The 11,252-nt window shown below is 44.9% G+C and overlaps 1 long non-coding RNA gene across 2 annotated transcripts in view; it reads right to left on the minus strand.

Annotated features, from left to right (window-relative positions):
* Positions 1–9,810: 9,810 nt before the first annotated feature.
* Positions 9,811–11,252, minus strand: part of LOC137545936 (uncharacterized) — a 15,113-nt gene continuing 13,671 nt past the window's right edge. For both annotated transcript variants that reach the window (XR_011026125.1, XR_011026126.1), the window contains exon 4: positions 9,811–11,252. This exon is cut by the window's right edge and continues 689 nt beyond it. This is a non-coding gene — a long non-coding RNA (uncharacterized lncRNA).

The following is an 11,252-nucleotide window of genomic DNA, read 5'->3' on the forward strand; positions in this document are numbered from 1 at the left end:
TTGCTCAATCTCATTCGCAATCGCCTCTCTTGTGATTGCGTTCTGCGCTTCGTACAATTCCTGTCTGGCACTTGTGGAGGTACAGAGGATTGGTTCCTCTGCACTCCCCAGCGCCATCTGCCGACAGGAATTTCCCTCTACAGGTGCATAGCACCTTTTGCTGGGTTCCTGCAAATTATACGCTTGTGGAGGATCTCCGCCGTGTCAGCGCACGCGTTGTGCGCTGATCACGGGGAAAGTTCCACAATCGTGACAAAACAACAAGGAAACAACAAATTTGTCCAATGAACCAAGCATGTTGCAATCCAGTACAAGCAAAAGACCTATTGTGTTCCCGATTGAGAAAATCATGAAAGAAATTATAGATTTGCCTAACGTACAAAGCATGTCACATGTAGATAGAACAGAAAGTAATTCAAAATGTAGCACTACTTCAACTGGCAATTCAGATACTCTGACAAGAATTCAAGAACCTTACGAAGGAAACTTAGAATCAATTCAGGAGAACACCGCACAAATGGACAGTACTTCATCCACAATTCAACCACCACCTGACAGTGATGAAGAATTTAATCCATTTGAGTTAAGTTTAAACGCATCAGAGATCAGTGCCCTTAGAGAATTACAAGAACCGGCTCCTCAGGATTCTTCACCTGACCCGATGGATTTCTACAGCAATCTAGTGAAAATGAAAAAGTTTATCATTTTTGAATCGTGTCTAGACGAAATAATTTACAAACTACCCTGCCAGGACGATTCCTCTTGCAACAAAAAAATTGTGAAAATAAACAAACATTTACAAGGGTCTGCAGTCATCATTCGCGGTGAATGTGAAGATGGTCATCTTTTCAAAGTTTTAGAAACTCAACCAAAAGTAAAAGGACTTTTTTCAGGAAATGTGTTGCTTGCTGCATCTTTACTATGTTCGGGCCAGACTTTTAACAAAATAGATAGGTAAAGAGGATGCGGAGAGGCACACGTGTCCCAGTGGTAACTTCGGGTGCATGACCTAGGATGCTAAGCAACATCCAGGGTAGTATCACAGTAGTAAAAAGGTTGGTCAGCACACCAGCTTCTTCAATGAGCGAAATTTAAGCAATCACATGTCAACACTCAGGTAAACAATTGTTTCGGGGACACAGAGGGTCCCCTTCATCAGAACAGTGCAGACAAACGGGTTTTGTCTGCACTGTTCTGATGAAGGGGGACCCTTTATGGCCCCAAAACAATTGTTAACCTGAGTGTTGACATGTGATTGATTAAATTTCGCTCATTGAAGAAGCTGGTGTGCTGACCAACCTTTTTACTACTGTTTTAACAAAATAGAAATTTTTTTTTAAACTTTTGGCTTGCAATTTTTTACACGAAAAATCTTCCACAAATACCAAAGACTATATCTGTTTCCTGCAATTAGCCATGCATGGGAAAATGAAAATAGAAAAGTAAAAGAGGAATTGAGTTCTGAATCTCTAACAGTTGCTGGAGATGGGCAGTGCGATTCTCCAGGGCACAGTGCGAAGTACTGCATATACACAATGATGGACATTGTAAGTGGTAAAATAATCGACTTTGAGGCGGTACAAAGCAGTGAATGCTTTTCTTCAGTCGCTATGGAAAAGTATGCTTTTGAAAAATGCATGAAGAGAGTAATAGAAGACGATTATGATGTACTATTCTTTGCTTCAGACAGACACTCAAGCATTCGAAAAACAATGAGGGAACAGTACCCAAACATAAAACATCAATTCGATGTGTGGCACTACGCAAAGAATGTTTCCAAAAAAATCCGCACTGTCAGTCAAAACCGTACTTGCGCCTCACTAATTCCCTGGATTTCTAAAATAACTAACCACTTCTGGTGGTCTATAAAAAATTGTGAGAATGATGCTGAAACACTGCAGAGTACCTGGGAAGGTGTACTACATCACGTTCTGAATGAGCACGAGTGGGAGGAGGAAGGAATTTCCAAGCATTGTGCACACATCGAACTCAATGACCTCGAAAACGAGGAAGGAGTGTGGCTTAATCAACAAACAGCAGCTTACAACCAACTTACATCCATTGTAAAAAACAATTACTGAAAGATCTCCCGCACTCAGGGCCGGTTTTAGACTACTTGCTGCCTGAGGCAAACTTGTGAGGATGCACCACCCAACCCCTCTTCCCCCCCCCCCTCCTTCCCGATTTGGAATAATTGCACAGCATCCAACAATTTACTCTGATTCCTTTAATTCAAATGAAACACTGCTGCTATTCTGTCTCCACCCTACAATACAATACAATAATAATACAATAACATTTGTAAAGCGCTTTTCTCCCATAGGACTCAAAGCGCATAACTCAGTCAGACTCCTCACACAGCACAACAAGCTGCTTTTCCCCAATGATGACCTCTTCACCTCGCTCATAGTACAAAAATGCTGCCCCTGTAATCTCTGCGCCTGATGCAAGTGTTTTTCACCTTGCTTCATGACAGAACCAGCCCTGAAGTTAAGGTAGCGCTTTGCAATAGCATGTGTGCATACATACCCATAACATGTACACGTGTGTATTTGTTCCTGATGACTGGAACAGTACTGACTTATATTTATAGTAATTTTATAATGAAATTTGAATTCCCTTTAGTTTATCAAAATATCACATATAGTGTGAGATAAAGTTGAAACAATGTAGCAAATGATTTACAGAATTTGTAGAACATTTTTACCTTTGCGCATGAATGACCCTTTACTTTGATCCATGAAACTCTGAGGAATGAGGCTGTAGTTAGACATCTTATTTTCCTTCATGGCTGTGAAAGAGGCATTTCTTACAACTGAATCAATTTGTGCTTCACTTAATTCTTTGCCCAAAAATTCACAGACTCTCTCCACACTTCCTCTGATGTCCTTTAAAAAAAAGAAGAAGAAAATAGTGAGACGCAGTCAAACTGGCTATCAAAGACCTTACATCACCTGAAAATGTTTGCACTAGCACTACATAGAGATATCCTGGCTCTATTCCAGCAGTGACTGGATAGTGTACTGGTTAAGGGCTCTGACACAGGGAACCAAGGTTTGAATCTCAGATCTTCCTGTTCAGTAAACCAGCACCTATTCAGTGAGGAGACTTTAGGCAAGACTACCTAACACTGTTACTGCCTATAGAGCACGCCCTAGTGGCTGCAGCTCTGGCGCTTTGAGTCCGCAAGGAGAAGAGAGCAACAAACATTCTGGGCCATGTGCAATTCACTTTTTCACCTGAGTTTTCTCCTAGGAGAAAGAAAATCATCTTTGATTTAAAATAACTTTTTAGCACTTTGCAATGGAAAAAAGTATCAGTAAGTAGGTAAAAAGTACTAGCAATTTTTCTGAGCATTTTCTTGCTTGCTGGTGGTTTAAAAAGGCAATTATTGACAAGTTTAAAAATATCACCTAGGAGAAAACTAGGGTGAAAAAGTGAATTGCATATGGCCCTCTGTGTCTTGTCTTTTCCACCCACAGACAAAATCTATTTCATCGTGGGAATGTTCTGGGAAGTGAATCAGGAAGTGGACGTTAAAGTATCCTGTCCATGTCACTTTTCTCACATTCACATGTGCTGGACTGAAATCAGCCCTGTGATTCATGCAGGGCCGGTCCTGGACTTTCTGCTGCCTGAGGCAAAGATCGTAAAGGCGCCCCCTCCCCCCCCCAATATTTCTACAAAACATGAGCGGCGGCCGGCGGCAGCCGGCGGCAGCCAGCCAGCCTTATCATCATTATCGACATGTCGGCGGCGCTCGCTGCTCAGTGACTGACCGTGACAATCAGCCGCAGCCAGGGCAGCAGAGCGGGCGGCAGCCGCCGCCATCAAATCAGCAGGCTTAGGCACTAGGCAGCGTCACCAGCATGCAGCCTTGGAGGAGACAGGAGAGGCCGCAGAGCTCAGAGTCATCGGACTCGGAGGCCGGCGGCAACAGTGCAGTTTCTAGGCTAAAATGCACCCAGGGCGAGGGTGTAAAAATTGCGCCCCCCCCCCGGTATAGGTAACCAGCTATAGGTCCCCCCGAGTATAGGTGGCCAGGCATGGGTGAGCCAGTAAAGTTGCCCCCAGTATAGGTTAGCCAGGTAGTTGCCTCCAGTATAGGTAGCCAGTATAGTTGCCCCCAGTATGTTAGATAGGCAGGCACCCCCCCCCGGTATAAGTTAGATAAGTAGGTGCCCCCAGTACAGGTTAGCTAGGTAGGTGCCTCCAATATAGGTAGCCAGTATAGTTGCCCCCAGCATAGGTTAGATAGGTAGGTACCCCCAGTATAGGTTAGTTAGGTAGGTGCCCCCAGTATAGGTAGCCAGTATAGTTGCCACCTGTATAGGCTAGCTAGGTAGGTAGGTGCCCCCAATACAGGTTAGATAAGTGCCCCCAGTATAGGTTAGATAGGTAGCTTCCCCCCAGTATAGGTTAGATTAGGTCGCTGCCCTTCAGTATAGGTTAGATTAGGTAGGTGCCCCCAGTACAGGTTAGATTAGGTAGGTGCCCCCAGTATAGATTAGATAGGTAGCTGCCCCCAGCATAGGTTAGACAGGTAGCTGCCCCCCAGCATAGGTTAGATAGGTAGCTGCCCCCCAGCATAGGTTAGATAGGTAGCTGCCCCCCAGTACAGGTTAGATTAGGTAGGTGCCCCCCAGTATAGGATAGATAGGTAGCTGCCCCCAGTACAGGTTAGATTAGGTAGGTGCCCCCCAGTATAGGATAGATAGGTAGCTGCCCCCAGTATAGGTTAGATAGGTAGCTGCCCCCCAGTATAGGTTAGATAGGTAGCTGCCCCCCAGTACAGGTTAGATTAGGTAGGTGCCCCCCAGTATAGGATAGATAGGTAGCTGCCCCCAGTACAGGTTAGATTAGGTAGGTGCCCCCCAGTATAGGATAGATAGGTAGCTGCCCCCAGTATAGGTTAGATAGGTAGCTGCCCCCCAGTGTAGGTTAGATAGGTAGCTGCCCCCCAGTGTAGGTTAGATAGGTAGCTGCCCCCCAGTATAGGATAGATAGGTAGCTGTCCCCCAGTATAGGTTAGATAGGTAGCTGCCCCCCAGTATAGGTTAGATAGGTAGCTGCCCCCCAGTATAGGTTAGATAGGTAGCTGCCCCCCAGTATAGGTTAGATAGGTAGCTGCCCCCCAGTATAGGTTAGATAGGTAGCTGGCCCCCAGTAAGGGTTAGATTAGGTAGGTGCCCCCCAGTATAGGATAGATAGGTAGCTGCCCCTAGTACAGGTTAGATTAGGTAGGTGCCCCCCAGTATAGGATAGATAGGTAGCTGCCCCCAAAACAGGTTAGATTAGGTAGGTGCCCCCCAGTATAGGATAGATAGGTAGCTGCCCCCCAGTATAGGTTAAATAGGTAGCTGCCCCCCAGTATAGGATAGATAGGTAGCTGGCCCCCAGTATAGGTTAGATTAGGTAGGTGCCCCCCAGTATAGGATAGATAGGTAGCTGCCCCCCCAGTATAGGTTAGATAGGTAGCTGCCCCCCAGTATAGGATAGATAGGTAGCTGGCCCCCAGTATAGTTTAGATTAGGTAGGTGCCCCCCAGTATAGGATAGATAGGTAGCTGCCCCAGTACAGGTTAGATTAGATAGGTGCCCCCCAGTATAGGATAGATAGGTAGCTGCCCCCAAAACAGGTTAGATTAGGTAGGTGCCCCCCAGTATAGGATAGATAGGTAGCTGCCCCCAAAACAGGTTAGATTAGGTAGGTGCCCCCCAGTATAGGATAGATACGTAGCTTGCCCAGGTAGGTGCCCCCTCATAATGGCGGAGGGGGGAGCCGGAGCCGCGGTGAGGGCAGCCCGACCTCTCCCTCCCTCTCCCCGGGCCGCCCTCCATGCTCCCCCCTCGGACTTTAGGCAGCAGAGTTAGCGCGCAGGGAAGCGCTGCTGTACACAGTCACAGCCTGTTACTCACCTCCCTGGAGCCGATCGCCGCTCCCGCCCTGCTGGTCTCCTCTCTGCCTAGCCGGCTGATACACACGCGGCTGCTTCCTGTGTAAACAGGAAGCAGCCGCGTGTGTAATGTATCAGCGGCTACATTGCAGAGAGGAGACCAGCAGGGCGGGAGCGGCGATCGGATCCAGGGAGGTGAGTAACAGGCTGTGACTGTGTACAGCAGCGCTTCCCTGCGCGCTAACTCTGCTGCCTAAAGTCCGAGGGGGGAGCATGGAGGGCAGCCCGGGGAGAGGGAGGGAGAGGTCGGGCTGCCCTCACCGCGGCTCTGGCTCCCCCCCCCCCCCGCTCAGTCACAGCCATTCATCTGGTGCCGCCCCTCCACTTCCTGCCGCCTGAGGAACCCGCCTCACCCCGCCTCATGGGCGGGCCGGCCCTGCCCGCACTTAACTTGGTCTTGCCATACTGGACCTCTTGAGATATTTCATAGTAATGTACTGAAATATCGCACTAAAAGAATACATTTCTCAATGGACAGCATGGAATCTAGGACAATTTTAGCTGCCTTATCCACAAACCACAATGCTGGGAGGCAACAGGCTGTGATAGAACATGAAAATAATGGTAGTCGCAAAAAGGGAGAAAAAAGATACAGTCTTGTAGCACCAAAGGGACGGAACAAGTGGGTTCTACGTAAGGAGTACACCTCAAAAAATTATGATTTTCTAATCCCAATTCTGGCCGCCTGTTTGAAAATTTCAGATGGTTCTCTCGTCACAACATGGTTGTCAAAAAACACTTCTCTCCCAAGTAACATTTCGAAAATTCCAAAGCCTGACCTGCAACAAATGATAAGCGAACACCAAAGTAGATTTGGAGATGAAGATTGATTTCTAAAAATGATGTTTTTAGAAATGATTACCAATACAAGGAACTAAACCTGTAATTCAAATACATGCAATTTTTTTTCGTTGTACTGTGTAATGCACGAGATTAGTCTTTAGCATACCTTAGTGTTAAAATTATTGTTCTCTAGGTAAAATTTTTACATACAACCATGTTCAGTAATGTTATTCATGGTATTTTTTCTAGAGTTTTTATCTAACTTTAAAATACATACAGCCAATGTTTCAACATTCCCTACAAGATAAGCAAGCTACTTACCAAAGGAGAGGGAAGACTATGTGTCCAAACGAGACTCCACTCTCCTCTTCTGGTGCCCTAGTTGCAGCGGAAACTTCACCGTTGCAATCCACCATTGGCGGAAAATGTTAGTCTTCTGTACCCGAGTCATCATGAAGATAGGCGTCTCCATACTGCACATGCACATGGACGAGATAAACTGCGCTTTCTCATGTGCATTTTAGAGAGGCTTGTGTTTGGGAGTACTCGGATTCAAGAAGACTGCCGAAGCATCCCTTTGACTGCATAAGTAGAAGTATTTGAGCAATGTAGTCAAATATTAAAAATGTGGATCCATATCCAGTACGTGCACTGGGACATGGGAGTCTCATTAGAACTCTTATCCTTTCCTCTCATCAGTTAAGTAGCTTGCTTTTCTTTTATGTAATCGGTAAGCATTCAATATAAGGTGTAGGTTTTGTCTCGACGGCCAGTCATCCAACAAACACGAACCATCCCCCATAAACACGACTACCACCACCTAGGCTGGCTTATTTCAGGAATAGTGTACCCAGGGCTTATTAAAGTTAGCAAAGAAATAAAATAATGTATCCCTCAATGTTGACCTGTGATGCTGTATCACTGGTTTGCTTTCACATCTTACAATCCGGAAAGAATAAAATTACCGTATATACTCGCAAGCAAGCCGACCCGCATGTAAGCCGACCCCCCAACTTTGACCCGAAAAAACAGGAAAAAATGATTGACCCTCATATAAGCCGGGGGTAGGAAATGCTGGCCGCGTGATCCCCCCAGTGTGTCCCGGTATAGCTAGCATAGTGCCCAGTATGGGTAGGTAGTGCCTCAGTATAGCTAGTAAAGTGCCCAGTATAGCTAGTATAGTGCCCCAGTATAGCTAGTATAGTGCCCCATTATAGCTAGTATAGTGCCCCATTATAGCTAGTATAGTGCAACATTATAGCTAGTATAGTGTCCCATTATAGGTAGTGCCCAGTATGTGTAGGTGGACCCCCCGCCGCTGCCATTAACTTACCCGACAGCTTCCTCTATTCCCCTCTCAGTCTCCGTGCAGGCATGTAAATAATTCACAGCAGCTCGCCCCACGGCGGCTGCTGTGTGATGAGGGAGGAAGCAAGAGAGCGGCTTCCTGTAGCGGCGATGTGTATCGCCGTTACTATGGGAACCGCTCTCCCTACAGCTTCCTCCCTCATCACACAGCATCCGCCGTGGGGCGAGCTGCTGTGAATCATTTATATGCCTGCACGGAGACTGAGAGGGGAATAGAGGAAGCCGCCGGGCAACCTAATTGCAGCGGCGGGAGCGTGGCGGACGGGGGAGGGGACCACGCACCACAGCACTCGCAAGCAAGCCGACCCCCCAACTTTTGGGGGGTCAAAAATTTGGCTTGCTTGCGAGTATATACGGTAAATTGGCTTCCCTTTCAATTGACCCTACATAGCTATGCTTACAGTGCCAATTACATTGGATGCTGCACTGATTGATTTCCTAAACTACTTAAATTTTTAATATTAAAACTAACAAGTACCGCCTGTTGTTGGCTGTTTTTTTGGGCTATCCTTTTAGTGCTTCTCTATCCTGTAGGCCACAGGTTATGATCGTACCCTTATTCATTGAAAATTTCCTTTGCATGCTCAACACCTCAAGTGCCCAGCAGAAGCGTTGTACTCTGACTACGCAGCATTGAATACAACACTGCAGTTCTCAACTGCACGTGGTGTGCATGGATAGGTATTCCTAAAACTTTTAGTATCATTACCTGGGACCTGAAGAAGAAAAAAAACTCTACCGAAGTTTACCGTAATGCCAATTGTAGCCGCTATTTTCAGGTTGTGCTATCCTAATGGAATTTATTTATCAACAGCTCAGCAGGCGGTGTTGCATTGCGAAGTTGCAAAAGCCAAAAATGTTTTGTGTATTGTATTGAGACTTCACCGTTCATAGTGTGTCATAAGCTACAAAAAATAACAAAAGGCACTGATGTAAATATTGATATTTTATTCACCTCTGAGAATGCTATTTTTTTGGCTAAAATTTTTTGTTGTATGTTCCATGGTCTGTAGTTAGACTGCTGTGGCGCACACAGAAGGGATAAGCCTCCGCAGCATTGATAGATAACCTTGGCACTCCAGCAGTTTAAAAATTAGAAATTGCATCATGCATCTGCCTAGGCAAGCTATGATTATACATTCCAGAATATTGAAATGCATCTAGTGATTTAGAGTTGTAGAAAAAGCTGGAGTACCAAGGTTAGTCGTCACTGCTGTGTAGGTTCAATAGGCTTCACCGTACCAATGCGAGTAACCCCCAGGTTATATTTCAAGTGTATACACACCATAAGTAAAGTGCAACTCCATAAGCATTTTTTCCCCTTATTGTCCTTGCTTTGTGAAGTGTCCAAAATCAATCAGACTAAAACTAGATTAAGTTCAGTCTGGTATGTACTTTGTTGCATGCATGCACCTTCATAGTGTGGGGAAAACACAAAAATGTACCAGTTATGCTTACGAAATTTTGCTGAACACTAGACCAAGTGAGGACGGCAAGGGAATCACACATATTTATTGTTTCTAAATGTAAGCATCAAATCTATAGTATAATGTAGCTGTCGTACAACATAACAACTTCAGTACACCAAAACTACAGAATAACCGTACAAGTTAATAAAATGTCTGCGGAGTACTAAAGTATAGTTATTATTTTTGGAGTTTTCATGTAAAATAAAGTATACATTATTCAAATAAAATGACAAATTTGTTTTGAAAACTAAAACGTTTATTGAAAATTTTGAACAAAGTAAATAAAATTTTACTTTCAACAGTCTTGAATTGTTTAATTTTGTTACAGATAATCCTTTGTTCTGTTTTTTATTTTTGTAAAGTACAAACATGTAGTTAGGCGAGTGGCACAATCTGTACTTGTTTCGAGTACACGGATGTACACGGTCAGATCTAGAATCATCTTTCAAGTGAATGTTTACCATTTTCAAAATAAAGAAGTAAGATACTCACCTAAGAAGAGTGAAGGCTCGGTCCTAATGAGCCTTCCCTCTCCTCTCCCGGTGCCCTGTCCTGCACAGGATCCCCGTGGCAGTATTCGACCAGTTCGGTCACATACTGCCACTTCCGCAGCCGAAGGTAGCTTTTGTAAACCTTTCTCGATCACTCGTGCTCCCGAGGACTAACCGCTCCATACTACGCATGCGCCCTTTATGACGCACTCGCGCGTGCGTAGTATGGAGCGGCCCGTCTTCGGAAGCCCGAGTGCTCACGAAGATCTCCAAAGTTCCTTCGAAGGCGGACGCGAACGGGGGAGCCAGCGCAGCACCGAGGGCACCGGGAGAGGAGAGTGAAGGCTCATTAGGACTGAGCCTTCCCTCTCCTTCGGTGAGTATCTGACTTTTCTATTTTTAAATTGATAACCACTGGTTATCGAAAACTGTAAGGGCCCATTCTCAATAGATTGTTATGACGGAAATGAATAACAATTTAAAGTGCTAAGGCTTATAAAACAACACGTCACTAATAAAAATTTAGGGCCCGTTCTTACTGTGACGATGAAGAATAAACAACAAATACAAACGTGTACATTAATAAATTAACAGGCGATTGTAGTAAGATTGATTTTCAGTGCTATACAAAGACAAATGTCAATCGTGTGAAATGCAACATATTAAACAAAGCTTGTTCAAATTGTAATGCAAGATTTGCGTTTCCTTGTATTTTTAATAACGATTGTGAAATGTAAACAGTAGTAATGTAACAGATGTAAATGGATAGAAAGTTAACATAGGAATCCAGTAACAGATGTACATTGGTACCGCTGTGTTCATGAACCAGGATCACAAAAATTCCAAAGACCCTAATGTGACGGACCGTTCTGACCAGCGGAACGGAGCCTGAAAAAAAAGGACATTGAAACATTGGGGGAAATTTAAAATGGAAAGTTTAATTAAATTTTTGAAGAACTCAATGTGGCATGGGGGCATGAATGAAGCTATCCTGAATGAATGAAGGGAGGGTTAGTGGATAGTACTGCAGCCGTGCTAGTGGGGCAGGGAGGGTTAATACATAACCAATCTTCTGTAGTAGCCAGGGGTAAAGGCTTCCGTCTTCTTCCTGGTCATGTGAGTACATGACCCGGTGTATAATCACAGTGGAAGAAGAGGAAACCTCTATCGACAGCTGGTGCTGAA

The sequence above is a fragment of the Hyperolius riggenbachi genome, chromosome 2, assembly GCF_040937935.1.
Source record: "Hyperolius riggenbachi isolate aHypRig1 chromosome 2, aHypRig1.pri, whole genome shotgun sequence".
Lineage (NCBI taxonomy): Eukaryota > Metazoa > Chordata > Amphibia > Anura > Hyperoliidae > Hyperolius > Hyperolius riggenbachi.